This window comes from Struthio camelus, chromosome 1 (assembly GCF_040807025.1).
Source record: "Struthio camelus isolate bStrCam1 chromosome 1, bStrCam1.hap1, whole genome shotgun sequence".
Classification (NCBI taxonomy): domain Eukaryota; kingdom Metazoa; phylum Chordata; class Aves; order Struthioniformes; family Struthionidae; genus Struthio; species Struthio camelus.
Genome location: NC_090942.1, coordinates 125,907,010 through 125,921,673, shown reverse-complemented (window position 1 = coordinate 125,921,673; position 14,664 = coordinate 125,907,010). Strand labels below are relative to the sequence as shown.

At 42.3% G+C, this 14,664-nt stretch overlaps 1 protein-coding gene across 6 annotated transcripts in view; it reads right to left on the bottom strand.

Moving 5' to 3' along the window:
• AGPAT3 (1-acylglycerol-3-phosphate O-acyltransferase 3) overlaps nt 1-14,664 on the bottom strand; it is a 106,416-nt gene that overhangs the window by 30,695 nt on the left and 61,057 nt on the right. The gene's annotated exons all lie outside the window — the stretch shown is intronic.

Sequence of the window (14,664 nt, the reverse complement as noted above, 5' to 3'; positions counted from 1 at the left end):
TCTAGCAATCCCCGTATCTGCAGGCTTCTGACCTGCTTGCCAAGTTACGCTGCAGGCATAGGAAATCTTACGCTTACTGACAACACACAGCTTCAGGACGCTGCCTGAGACGCAAGGTGCCTCTCCAGGCACCTGGGACTGCCTGCACACTCCTTTGGCTTGTGCTCCCCGCTGCTGCCAGGTGAACCTGCCTGAGCCGCAGCTTACAAGTTGGGGTACAAGTGCCATGGCAATGTGGTTTTAAGGTTTCTAGATCTGAGCTGGCCAAAGTGGAACTGGGCAGAGTGAGGTAACAGCACACAGTTGTCCACGAAGATCTGCTCGAATGCACACCCGTGTCACCTCCTCCTGAAGCTGCGGGAGGAACAGAGACATATCCCTTTCACAGCGCAGGGAGAGAGGAAAGGATCTGAAATACTGCCCTCTATGCTGCAGCAGCAGGATTAAGTCATTGGAAACACCCACGTCCACTGCAACGGCTCAGTTTTCCCCTTTCACAGTGGATCTCCAGGCAGAGGTGTGGGAAGGAGGTGGTGGAGGGGATGGCCCACTTCAGCCGGGTGGCCAGGCAGGAACTTGGAAGCATTACTCCTCCACCCCGCAGGTGAGCCAAGGAAACCCTCCTGCAGCTGGCAGGACTCAGGGGAGGAAAGCTCCCCCCGCAAAATCTGCATTAACCCATCTTGGCGACAGGCAAGATCTGACCCCATCCAAGGCCCGTGAGGCCTTTGTGTCCACCACAACCCCCCCGCAGCCTCTGAGCCCTGGAGGACGCCCCCCCCGCGACGCATCGTGCCTCACAACCGCAGGCAGGGAGCACGGAGGACGGCTGCATGGTGGTGCATCCTCCACGGGGCAGAACCACGGCCCCGCTGACGATTGCCCACATCTCAAAGGTCCAGGGCAGCCCCATTACATCTGCATTCGGATGGCACGGCTTGTGACCCTACGGCCCTGCAGCCGTGCCGCGAGCGGTGCCCAGGCACAGAGGTCAGCGTGTGTATCGAGCACAGGACGCACCAGCCGTTTCGAGGATAGCTGCAGGCCTGACAGCATTTCATTGTAATCCAACCGTCATGCTACTATTTGGAACGAAACGGACCCTACATAATTAGTACCATAACGAGAGAAAAGCGTGGGAACTGGCAGCGAGGAGAGCACGTACTCCGTAATCTATAATTCATGCCAAAAGGTTGAGCTGGCCATAACAAATGTGCTTATGGAGTCGGCTCATTACATGTTCGGTCACGCCACGGTACACACCTGTGCGTTGCTACAGAGTACCTGTGATCCCATCAATCTGGGGTAAAATTTTCATTTTGATAGAAGCACGAATCCGCCTTTTTTTCAGGCAGTGTGGCAAGAATATCAAATCTCTTTCCTCTCCACAAAAGGAATCAATGCCACCTGAATTCTTCCTGGTGAGCCAAGGCACAGATTATCAAATACAAAATAATTGGAAACTTAAATAAACACTTAATATATTTTTTTCCCAAGAAGGACACAGAGGGAAAGAAGCAATTCCTCCCAATTTTTAAACAGCTTGGAACTGACTCTTGCCTTGCATTTAACTTCACAAATGCTAAAGAAGCTGCGTTTGTTACAGATCATCAGCTTCTCCTAGTTTCGTTGTTCGTGCAGTTTTAACATTTATCATTATTGCTCATAGGTACCTGGAACATGGGGGGAAACACTGTTCCGCTGACCAGTAACGCTGGTGTCGCCAGTTCTCATTGCTATGAAAATACAGAAGGGCTCTGAGAAAACTGGTTAAGCACAGAATACACTACCTCCTGCCCAAGCACACATACACCAACCTCATCCCTACTGACTACCGCTTAGCTTATATAAAAAAAATTATGTAAAAAATATGATATATATATATATATATATATATATATATATATATATATATATAGACACAAACATACTTGCACACATACACACACAGGTATATTTCAAGATAGAAACAGAACCCAGATTTCTAATCTGATTTCTTAAAAAAAAGTTAAATACACTCAAGTTGCTTAAAATTAAATGTGAAATGATGAAAGATGTCTGAGACCAAAATTTAGTGTATAATTTATTACAAATATATAATTAACCACAAAAATAATTGGAACTATTACCAGAAACAGTGAGCTCTTCTCAACTTAACTGAAATAAAGGGCACTTTTATTATTTTAAAGACCTCAGGATTTTTGCCCTCACTTGGTTTGAGGTCAAGTCAAAATTTAAACACCAAGAAATCATATTCTGCATTTAGCAACTCTATTATTTTCAACCTTTCCTATGGCACAAATGCTGATACTGACATTTTCCCCCTCAAATGTAAGCATTTTCAATTCCTGTTGTGAAGAAAGACTTTTTGCCTTAATTACTGTTGGTTTTGATAGAGCTAGCAGGTGTAGAGAGACTATTTTCTTCATTTGGCCTAGTTAATTCAAAGTTGAGAACCCAACAGGGAGCTGAAAAAGCAAAGAGCCTCTTGCAATTTCCGAATTAAAAAAAAAAAAAAGAAAGAAAATAGGTGGGAAAAAATGACATCTCTGAATTTTAAATGGGGCCAGACTTTCCCTAGTACTTAAATCCTGTTTTTTGCCTTGTAGTACAATTCCATTCTCAAAGTGAATATGGTCTGGCTGCAGCTACTCTCTTTAGTAAAAAGAATTACTGTCAGGAGTGTATTTTTTCCAGAGTAATTCAATATCCTTCCAAAGCCTTTGATTTTTTCTGCAGTTACTATTCCAGATAGCTTGTCTGTACAGGTGCAAAAGCATATTTATGGATACAAAAATCTGCAACTACAATAACTATGACTGGTACCATAAAGATGGATTTGGTCACGTTTACGTCTAGATGCTTAAAACGTACTCCTGTCAGCATCAAATGAACGCTATGGGGGAAATGTTAACAAGTATTTAAAGAGTAATACATTCAGAAATATGTTTGTCACTACCTTGACTCCCACCATTCTTTCTAACTTGAGATTGACTTCTAGTTTGTATCCTGTACTAAGCCTCCCATTAGGTCCCATACTCTGAAGTTCCATCAGCCAAATCCTGGACCAGTTGCAAGACCCAAAAGAAGCGTTCACAGATATACTTATGTCAGTTTTAGTCCCCAATAATTTTGCCTTATTTACTTGATCAGATTAAACCTTGCCCAAGTGTTGGATACCTTCTGAATTTATATATATATGTATATATAAATTTATATGTATATATATATGTATATGTATACACACACACACACAGAGCAGTTACATTACTCTATTTTTCAAGTTCTTTTGTTCTTGAAAGCAGCATTTAAAGTTATTTTGTTTAGAGGGTATTAATGTGGCTTTGCTAGGTTAAAAATATATATATAACTTTATAATATATTATATAAAGATAATATATATAAAATATAAATAATATATACCATATGCGTGCACGTGCGCGCACACACACACACACACACACACTTCTGCAGGAAGCTTTATTTCTCTGTTTTGGAACAGGCATTTACAATTTGGCAGGTTTGCTGCAACGCTCTTTCCTGAATCTCCCATTCTGATTAATACAAATCATAAGCTCCTAAAAAACAAAACAACTAAACAAAAAATTAAGAGTCCCTTCATTCTCTTTAAAGAGAGAAATTTGCTGACAGCAAATGACTAAAGTGCTAGCAAGCTATTAGCTAGCTGAACCGGCAAATAAAGCAGTGAACTTGGACACAGTAAGTGATTTCTTTAAACATTTAGGAATGTTTATCAGATAGCCTACATAAATTTCCTAACACCAGTAATTTAGCACTCTTCGCAGAACAGCAAAAGGTGTAAAGCAATACAAATGTAAATATTGCATAAAAATGCAGTGTTTGAAAAACACTGCCTTTTTCCATATCACTGTATTATACTGTCTCCTTGATGAAAGGAAGTGCACTGTCCTAGATGTCCCCTGGAGTCACTCCCTTGAATGGGGGGACTTTCTCTGAAGTGAACCATACAATTGCAAAACAGAAAACTTGATATATCTGACTGCCACTACCCAGGTCAACAGTAAGTTCAGTCCAAGAACTATACAGAGTGAGCACCAACTTCCTTCAAAGCTGCAGTTTCCCAGGATTATTTTGGGGAGGAAGGCTGGGAGCACAGAGGATGCTCAATGTTTATTCTCAATCAAGCTTCCTGCAGCAGGTGCTCAGGTCGCTAGGAGGAGGAGGGAGAGAGTGGCCTTCAAATGTAGAAGGCAAAAAAGCTGAGAGCAGGGAAGACAAAGGCAGAATACGAGAAAAAAAAAAGCAGGACGGTGAGCAGACATCAGACAGCCATGTTCCCCTCCAAAATCTGTTCATCTGAACTTGCAACACTGACCTGCCTTCTCTGCATTGCTCTCCATCTCTGTGCCAATGTTTATAGCATGTTACTTCCCTCCCCTCACTACATGCAGCTACAGGAGTTATTGATAAGTCAGAAGAAATCCTCCTCATTTTCATCTCTTCCCTCTACTTGCCAAATACATGGCTTAAAACAAGCATTTTGTGTTCTGACATCTATTTGACAGCTACTATTATGTCTCAGAGACATAGTTAATGTCTTTGATTTAGTGAGGCAGCAGAAGCTTACCAATTGCCAGGAAAAAAAAAAAATCTGAATTTGCCTATTCATTTCCTGACTCTCTAGGCACAGGAAGGAAGTTGCATGCATGCACATTTCACATTGCTGCAGCCCTCCTTGCCTCTGCCCTTCGCATCAGCTTCCTTAGATTAGGTTGCTCCCAATGGAGTAGCAAAGCAGGCACCAGGCAATCCAAAAATTTCTCAGGCACAGCAATAGGACAGTAAACTAAAATATACCTGATTTATCTTGCTTCCGTTCCACATAAACTTCTATTTTCAGCAGTGTAGCCTTTACCATTGATCTCTTGAGAACAACAAAGATTGCTATGACGAGGGGAGGATTAAAAACAATATGTGTACTAAGTAGAAAGACGGTCTATTTAGTGGAGTGCATTTGATGCTATTCTGGCACACAAGGTACAAAGTAGTCTTCTAATGGTTTGCAAGTTTTATTTTTACAGTAATTTCCCAAGAACTCAAGTTCCCATCAATTTTCTGTCATTACAAGACACGTCCTCAGCTCTGTTGTTTTGCTAAAAAATTTTGAATACAGGCTATAAGAACATTTTTTCCTGACATATCATTTCATACTATTGTTTCTAGTTAGTTTTCTCTGCAAAGCTTCTTCCTCTCCCCTATGTTAATGCATTTTTGATATCTATACATTGATGGCATTTTTGTCTTCTTACCTACTCCCATATATACAGCTAATTAGTCTCCTCAGTCTTTCCCTGGATGACAGTTCCTGTGAGCACTTTATCATCTTTGTTAAACAACTCAAAACGTTGCTTTCAGCTTCCAGTTTTATAAATAAATTTGAGTGTGCAAAAGTGAATAGAGTATGTGCTTAACAGTGACGCGTGGGAAACTGTCTTAGAATGACTACTAATAAACCTGTATGTCAGACGACAGGACAAGTAGCAGAAGGAGAGAGACCTAAGAGACTGCATCTCTTTCCAGGCAGATTCCTAACACAGGATGAGACGTCGGGTCTTCACATTCAGAAGGCCAAATTGTGGACACTTGTAAATGATTTGATTCTTTCCTTCCCTTCCCAGACAAAAGGGCTGCCAAGAAAGAAAACCTACAGGCTGCATCTGGGTTTACTTCAGTTTCACGATGACCAAACTTAAGGTTTTTTGGCATTTTGACCTGGCCTTTCCTATGAAATAGCCTCCAGAATGCCTACTTACCACTCACCTTTGGACACTGACTAATAAGACAACATATCAGTTCCTGAAATTCTGGATAAAGTTACTGGCCACATTATGAAGTAATCTTGGGACTGAGTTACAAATTATAACCCTAGACATGGCTTCTTTCACCAATTCACCCTTCATCTTGCTGCACTATCTGAATATGGCCAATAAAAAGGGAGAAAGTACTAATTTGCCCCACAGTAATTATGTCAGGCACATATAGAAAAGCCATAACAGACATATTATCCATACTAAGGTCTAAGTCCCACCAGTGCACATATTCCATTAGTGATATTTCACAAGTGTCTTAACTTAAAAAGCCTAAACATGAACACTGAGAGGATCAAGAACTTCCAACCAGCAACAGCCCTTCACATTCCCAGAACTTATTCCAAAAGGAATTAACAGCAACATACCTTCCCTGCCAAGGCTTCCTTTCTCTCTTTTTAGACATTATGAGAAGATTCTGATTGGTACTACTGCTAACTTTATTAATAACATACATGGAAGCACTGGAATAAGCTGCCAAGAGAGGCTGAGGAATCTCCATCCTTGGAGAATCTCAAAACCCATCCGGACTAAGCTGTCAGCAACCCACTCTAACTGAAATTGGGTTCAACCTCATAAGGCATGCCCCAGGGGTCCCATCCAATCTACTTTTTTTTTTTTTTTAAAAATGAATGCTCGGAGAATTATGAGCCTTCAATTACAGCCCCATATAAAAAAAGGATGTTGAGATCTCATATTTGACCATGGAAAACCATCCTGGGACCTCCTGCCCGTGAAATGGCATCAAGTGCACTCAAAAGAAGGAGAGGTAGTGCACTCTGAGCAACAGTAAGTCCAGACAGCTTGAGTTTTCATTCTACTTCCCAGGTGGTTTTTGCAGCCTGCAGTGAGCTTTATGTTGCCATGGCTACTCTTGCAAGCATTTCACCCCTCCTTTAAAACTAATCACATCCCAACTGCAGTGTAGACATACGCTACCAGGTAACTTGCCATAGCTTCCTTTTTCTCCCCTGCCAGCTCTGCAAATCTAAGATTTGATTTAAAGCAAGTTCATCCCCTTTCCTTCTTAAGATAAATACAAATTAAGTATTACTTAGAGCATTTGTGTCTTTACTCTTAATCTCTTCACTAGCATTAAGACATGTCTCATCATTTATTGTGCTCTTCCTTGCTCAAGCCTGACATGCCTGTTCCTTTCTCAGTCTTTTAATGGTATGGCAGCTTTCTAGAATACACTTGCAGCATCTACTATTTTCACTGGGCCAGGCTGATCCCTTTGGTTTACACCTAAGCAACACACTTCTAGAGGGAAGTCTAGTTCCATCTCCACTGTCCTTTCCCCTCCTCCCTCTTTGCTTAGATAGAATTTATCCACTGCTTCCCAGGTGGAGATCTCAATAGTAACATGAGACAGTCTACAACAAAGAACAGCTAAAAATATCCCAAACCCAAAGTCTTCTTAAGTATCTAAAAAAAGCAGAGAGAGCACAGAAAAACTTCACCACGCTGCATTTCTGACCTCACCCCACCTTTCCCACCCCATCACTGGTTGTTTTCCTGTGAACAATAGCTCCTAAATCTTATCCTATCTCACACTGGAAAATGGAGCTGTTCTTTGAATATCAGTGACTGGACATGTCCTACTGACTTTCCAGTCAAGCCCAATGAGAACGTGATTTGTCAGTTTACCCAGTGGCTGGGCTGAACTGTGTGTACAGTTACATTCACAGTGAGATCAAGTAGCTTGCAAAGGTGGCTCTTAAATGCTGCCTTGACTTCCCAGAAGTTAAGTCCAGTTACTGCAGCAATTATGCCATGATTATACAGGCATATAAATATAAGCAAAAATAACGAGCCGGAATGGTTTTAATTCATACCAAAATTCATACAAAATAAATCATTTTTTCACCACTTTCTGGCAACGTCTTCTAAATTTCAGAGCATTAAGTCACATATTTTTCACACCACAGTCTGCCATCATTTGTTTGCAAAGGGCATCCAAATTAGCCACTGGAGACAGAGCGCCTGGGGAACTGTTGCACATCCCTAGTGAAATGGGAACAGCATCCGCCTCTCTGCAGCGGAAGTCTACAACAGAGCAGCCGCTGCAACGAGCACGAGAAAGTCCCTGAGGTCAACTTGGTTTGTGTTCAAGAGTAAACCATGCTGTGCAGTGTTGACAGCAGCTCTCCCAGTCCTTCCTCTAGCTTGTAATATCTTACATTCTTCCTAAGCTCCAGCTGCAATAAATACATAGGAATTTCCCTTTGTTCACATGTAAACACTGTTCTGGTTGCACAGAGAAGCTTGAGTAACTAGCTATTAATTATTAGAAAGCAGCTTGCAAAAGAAAGGAATTTAACAAGTAGTTCCATGAGCCTGGTTCCCTACGGATTTGCATTTCAGCATTGATTGACTCTTCTGCAGCCTGACATCTCTGTACATACCCTGATATTAAACAACACCTAAGTTTGTCATGTTGAGGGAACTCGAGGGAGGCTGCTACAGCACTGCTCTCCTCTCCCTGGCCACTCCCGTGGCCCCTCAATAGGTTCAAAGCTTAGAGCTGAGGAGAGGGACACAGAAAAATGTATTTGAATACCACAACAGTGTAAGCCATATTTCCATACCAAAGCAGGCTGAAAAATCTGCCAAGCTCAACCTCTTGAAGTCATCAAATTTAAATATATAGCAATGCTATTTTGGCCTGGATAAACTCAGGGCTTGTTTGTGCACACTGGTAGGGTCAATAAATTCTTAGGGTAATGAGTTTTCAGATACTCAACACTTCCATATTTGCAGATCCAGTGAACAGCAACCAGAGTAGAGAAGCAGCCGCCTGTGAAATCCAAATTAAGAAGACGCTCCAAAGCTTCAACTTCTCTATAAACGCTGCATTTATTTGAATGTGTTACGCTCATAAAATCACATGGTTTGATCCTATGGTTGAGTTAGGAAGACACTGGAGGTTTGATCTCTAGGCACTCATCCCACAGACAACCATCAAGTCAATGTAAGACATCTATATTCCCGGTGCTTTAGTTTAAGCCTTCTAAATAAAGCAGCAGAGCATAGAATGGCTTTCATACAAAAGGATATATAAAGCACAGCAGCCCGTAGATTATGGGCGCATTTTCCATAGATAATAGACTTTATATAGAAGTGTATCATGTTGCACTTCGTGCGTCAAGTGGTAATTTGTTCAGATGCACCAGGGCGGGGGGAACAGACACCTTCTCCCCTGTCATGTTTACATCCGTTCTTTTGTATGCTGTGCACAGTCGTACCTCTACAGGCTCGAGAGAATTTACAAACTGAAGCGTAATTCTTCTCTCCCCATCATTTTAAGAAAAAACATCAACTTCTCAAACCCAGACACATCATCAGCTTCACAAGCACTACGTTTCTAATTGCTTAGAGCCCAAATTCTCTGCTCTGTGACCAGGTGCAGAGATACACCAGAGGACAGGAAGATCTGGAGGACACCTCTTCCCTCTGTGCCCACAGAGTCCCTCTGAGAGGACTATGCAGGCCTGCGAGCTGAAGCAGAGCCCTTGCTCTCTAAGGCATCAACCCTTTCTGCAATTGTAAGTCCTTATAGGAGCTGGTAAAGTGGTCTAGCATTGAGACACGCAAATAATATATTAAACATAGATGAGCCATACGTATTTTTAAAACTCCTTCCTAAGGGCCCATCCCCCATAAAAGGACACTCTCCCCCATCCCAACCAGGCTTGAAAGGTAGGAGCTCACCAGAGGAGCAGTGCTTTTCCATGAGCTGTGCTGCTCCCCTAGGGACTTGGGAACTGGTACACAAACAGTAGTAACAGATGATCTGGCTATTCATTTCTGCCTATTTATTTTCCCCAGAAGTCAACCTTTCTTTACAACGATATTCCAGTAGGCAGTCACTATACAATCTCCCACTGTGCTACTCTCCTAAGAAACATACAAATCAAATACTAACTTGACAGGAGCAGGTTTTTAAGCTCATGTTTGATTAGTTTAGCATTTATACTGCAGTAATTCCCAGAATCCTTAACCATCCTGGGGTCCAGCTATGCCAGACTCTGCAGACAGAGAAATGCCTTGCCCCCACTGCGTACAAATCACTCCTCTAATTTGTGCACATTAGGAATCTCTAGGTTATTCTCTACTTAAGATATCAGATTGACGGCAGCCAAAAAAACCAACATGCAATACAAATATTCTCTCCAAAAATAAAATGATGGCAAATGCAAATTAAATGTAAGTGAAACTGGAAGACAGATTACGTTAAAGACGATGTGCCAAACTATTGTTTCCAATATCTGAAATCAAAAGATCAAAGCACAATTATATTCAAGAAGCAATCAAAAAAAACAGCCTGTGAAATTATGCAGCTTATTAAAACTCCATGAAAGCAAGCATAGCATTGCCCTTTAACCCTAAACTGTTGCAAAATAAAATACAACAGATGTCAAAACTTTGATCTGAATTATTTCACTCTTAACACAGAAAAGTGTATTAATACAATCAAAACCTTAAGCAGCTTCACTCATGAGAAGCTCAGGTGTTTTGGTAAATCACTGCAGTTACAAGTCAGGGCTAGGAATTTAGTAACATCATTACTTTGTTGTTCTAATAAAAAGTATACCAACTAATCTAACTACACATTATTATTTCAGGTTCCTTTGCTGGCCAAAAGCTGGAACTTTCATGACGGATTTGGCAAGAGGGGCTCCAGGGAGAAAATAAAGGAAAGATTTGTTCTGAACATTTTGTAGCTTGGAATGGCTCAGTTAAAAACACAAGAAATCAGAGCAGTGGATCCTTATGGGTTCACTCTATATATTATTAAGTGATTACAAGCACATATAGAACGATAATTCTGTTATTTATGTGCCAAGCAATTCACTGATTGCTAAACAAGGACAATTTTTGTAGGGTGCCATGTTGTGGGAATACTTTCACCAAGGAAGTTGTGTGACAATAATGACTGATCAAAGGGGAAAAAAAATCTTTAACGTCTGCTACTCTTTTCTTAGGTCATTATCATCTCCGTGGATTTTATTTTGCACTACAGGTTATACTAACTGTATAGGTAATAGACTGTTGCAGTGTATTTTGTGAGGCATTCATACCCGATATAGAAACAAGCCTATGTGCAGAGATGTTAGGGCCTGTGAGCCCTTTGGGCTAGCTTTTTAATACACAGCTGCCTGTCATTTCAGGTGACTGTTACTGTGCTCCCCCACACACATCCTTCATTGCTGCCCGAGCACCAGCCTTCGCGCGTCTGAGCGACACGTTCTTTTTCCTGGGCTGGATTTCCCAGGTTGTTCTTCAGGTCGATGGCACGCTCACATCAGGTATGCAGCGAGGGAGCCAGCCCGCCAGCCCAAAGTCTGCAAGGTGCCAGGTCAATCCCAGAGAAACAGGGACCCTTCGGTTCCTCAGATGAACTCCTTAGACAGTATGAATTACACGAGCCCAGAAGGTGGCCAAACACTTCCCGTCCAGCAAGTTAATAAGGGTGCTCCAAACTAAGGGAAGCAAAAGGTCGTGGATGGAATTATAGAAAAACTGGGCTAATCTCTCAATATGCAAAGTTGATTCCCGGCTGAACTGGTGATCTCTCATCTTAATCAGCCCAGCTCTGTCTGAGGAGGGTTGCAGCAGTCAAAGTAACTAACAAATAAAAAAAAGTCTTTGTAGTTACTTCCTCCAGAGCAGATATGTTAAAAAATTAGGAATTTAAGACATGTTATGAAAGTCAGCTCCCTTCAAGCATTCATGCATTGAAGAGTTAAATGAACCAACCAGAAAACCCCCTACTCAAAACAACTAATGTCACAAAAGCACTCTGAGGTACTAGGGTTACGGTTCATCAATATCTAAACAGAAAGGTCTGAATAAGCTTTCTTTTCCAGAAACAAATAGACGATGTCACTAATTTTCTCCTGAACCTTCAGGCTGTTGAAGAACAGAATCTGACCTAATACCAGTTAATTCCTGCTGTGTACAGGATTGTAATCTGCCCTGCGAACCAGATCTGACCTGGATTCAAGTCAAGAATTTTACACTGAACAAACCAGACTGCCCTTATAAACAGAAAAAAGAAAACATTACAAATAAGAGATGAATGTATTACGCCTATGCATATTGCACACAAATTTACAACATTTGTGTCAACACAGAGGCACAAGTGATTCACTACGCTTATACTTGAGTCGGGACATGCAAAAATAAACACCTTCACTTTACTAATGTATACATATACCACATGTAACTTTGGTTAGAAAAGAACATTTAGTTGTACAGCTGTTAACGCCACCTTTAAACTCAGCATCTCCTGTGTTCTTTCCACATTAAAAGCTGTGAAGTCAGTCCTTACAAACATTCATACCGTGAGTTTGTGAACATTTTTAAGAATAAAGAGGCTAGTAATCACACAGATTTTAATCTGTGCTGCATTGTGTGGCTGAAAAATTACATATCTGCAAAAAATCACTGTAAAGCACAAACATGAACAAACTCATCAATATTAGAAGCATGTGTGCATCTATGTGTACACACACAGACTTGCTTGTAGTCCTGTAAATAAGACAGCATAGCTGCCTCAAGGAAATAACTTGGCAAAAACAAAAACAAAAGTATCACCTCACAGATTTTCATTTCTCTCTCTTCATTGCTCTGAAAAAAACAAATGAATACAAAATCCACACGTTACTCTGGAGACTTGTCCTCAGTGAAATCGTATCCCTTGGAAAGTTTGCCAATCGTAGCTGTATTAAATACAATTCCAGCAGATTTTTTGCCCTTTTTTTTTTTTTAACAGCTAAAATGACAATATTTGCACTAAAACCAGTCAATAGATTGTATTCAGGTTTCCAAAAGTTGCTATTTGCTCCAGAGACAGCTCTAAGAGGTTCCAAGATTTCTTTTGGCGGAAAGTCTTGGGCATATGTAGAAACACAGAGCAATGAAGCCAGCCCAGAAACCTAAGCACCCCTGCCTTGCGCGGGGCCGCTGCTCTGCCCTCCCCGAAGGCCGTGCTGCTGAGGGCTCCTCCAGCAGCTGGCCGCCGGGCCACGGCAGGGGAAAACAATGGTGGTCCTTCATTTGCACCTGCCTGAAGCATTTCTTCCAAAGACTCAGGTGTCGCACAAAGGAGTTCCTATAGTAGCTAGGCACAGCAGCTGTGAGCCTGTCTCAGCCTGGTTTCCAAGCTGTGTGCCCAGCGAGGCAACTGTATGAATGCTAAGCAAGAACATGAAAACCGGGAAAGCGCAAAAAATTTGAAAAGGCTCTCATAGCAAACAGGTAAGATGGCAAACACATCTTTCCTAACACCTGCTATGGCATCCTTAACCATTACACTCTCAGCTAAATAAAAACATACAAAACCACAAAACATCACACCAAGTCCCGTGACAACTAACAGGACACTGACACAGGTGGAGAGGAGTGAGGGAAACCACGCATTAGTATGTGCATCACCCTCCAAAAGCATTTTTAAAAGGACCACCACCCTTCTCCCCACGCCCAAGAAAACATTCAGGACAAAATACTACCACAGACGCAGTCCAAGTTCAACTTACCAGTACAAGTAATAGGCTAAAGCCAGTGCAATGAGCGTAGCACAAACTCCAGCTAGCAAGCACATACCCGACTGGCCTAGCAACATCTTCCCAATTTGTTATTGCTTAATAAAACCAAAAAAAGAGGAGGAAAAAATGGAATGGCAAAAACGGACGATGCGAGCCTTTGCTAAGAAAGTAAATCAGTCTTGACATGGAGGACGGATTATGATGACAAAAGCACATTGAGGTAAATCTGGAAGCACTGCAGCTACTAAAACTGCCTGCTCAGCACCAGGGAAGAAAGCTGCGTGTCCTCTCTGTTACACCATTTAGTAAAACACTAAACTAGAAAAGCCTCTCTTACCTCAAGAACGAGGGCATGATCGGGGCATAAGTGGACTAATATTAAAAATAGGCAATACTTCTCAATAAATATTGCTGTCAGGTGGTGTTGCTGACAAACCAAGCTTTTGCTCTAATCCAATAATCTTCTTACAGGAAATTACCATGCTACGATCAACTGGATTCGCTCGCCGGATGAGGTGAGCGTGTTCAACGCTACTGCCTGACACTTAAGAGCTGGCAAAGGACAAAGCTGGAACTGAACAACAACGGAGCTCCCACCACGGCTGGTCTCGTCCCTCGGCAAGGGGCCAACGCAAGGTTCGTGCGCGCCAGAGAAAGGGCCTGGCCTGCACGTGGAGCAGTGTCCTTGCGGGGCCAAAAGGCTGCTCGCCTTGGCAGCGCGACAAAGGGCTATCGTTAAACTACACAGACAAGAGAAAGGGGCTTTGCAGGCGCTGGGAAGCGGGTCCCGGGGCGCTGGGCTCAGAGGGGAGGCTGGGGCTTCGCTGCCCGTTCCCTTCCTCTGCACGCCTCCAAGGATGGCTCTGCTAAAGAAACTACCGAATTAAGAGGCTGGCGTTTTCTCTCTTCTGCTGACTCCACATTCAGAGCGTTAGGGAGGCCTGAGCCATGACAGGTGTGCTCTAGCTGCTGGGTTAACGAAAAGGAGACACTGGAGTCTAGACGAAGAAGAAAAGAGAAACCAACCAGCAGGCAATACCATGCTGCTGGTGTGATCAAGGCCCGATGGCCTGTACCTGTTCAACACCATAATCTTAACAGTCCAAACAGACTTGAGGCCCTGCCTGCACAGGGACCCAAACAGTGGGCAGAAGAGTGGGATTACTTCCGTTTTGTCTACCATTACTCCAATATGGCCCCTCGTATGAACAGTTATCTTCACTGGCATCACCAATACTCATGAGGGAAGACTTCGGCCTCTA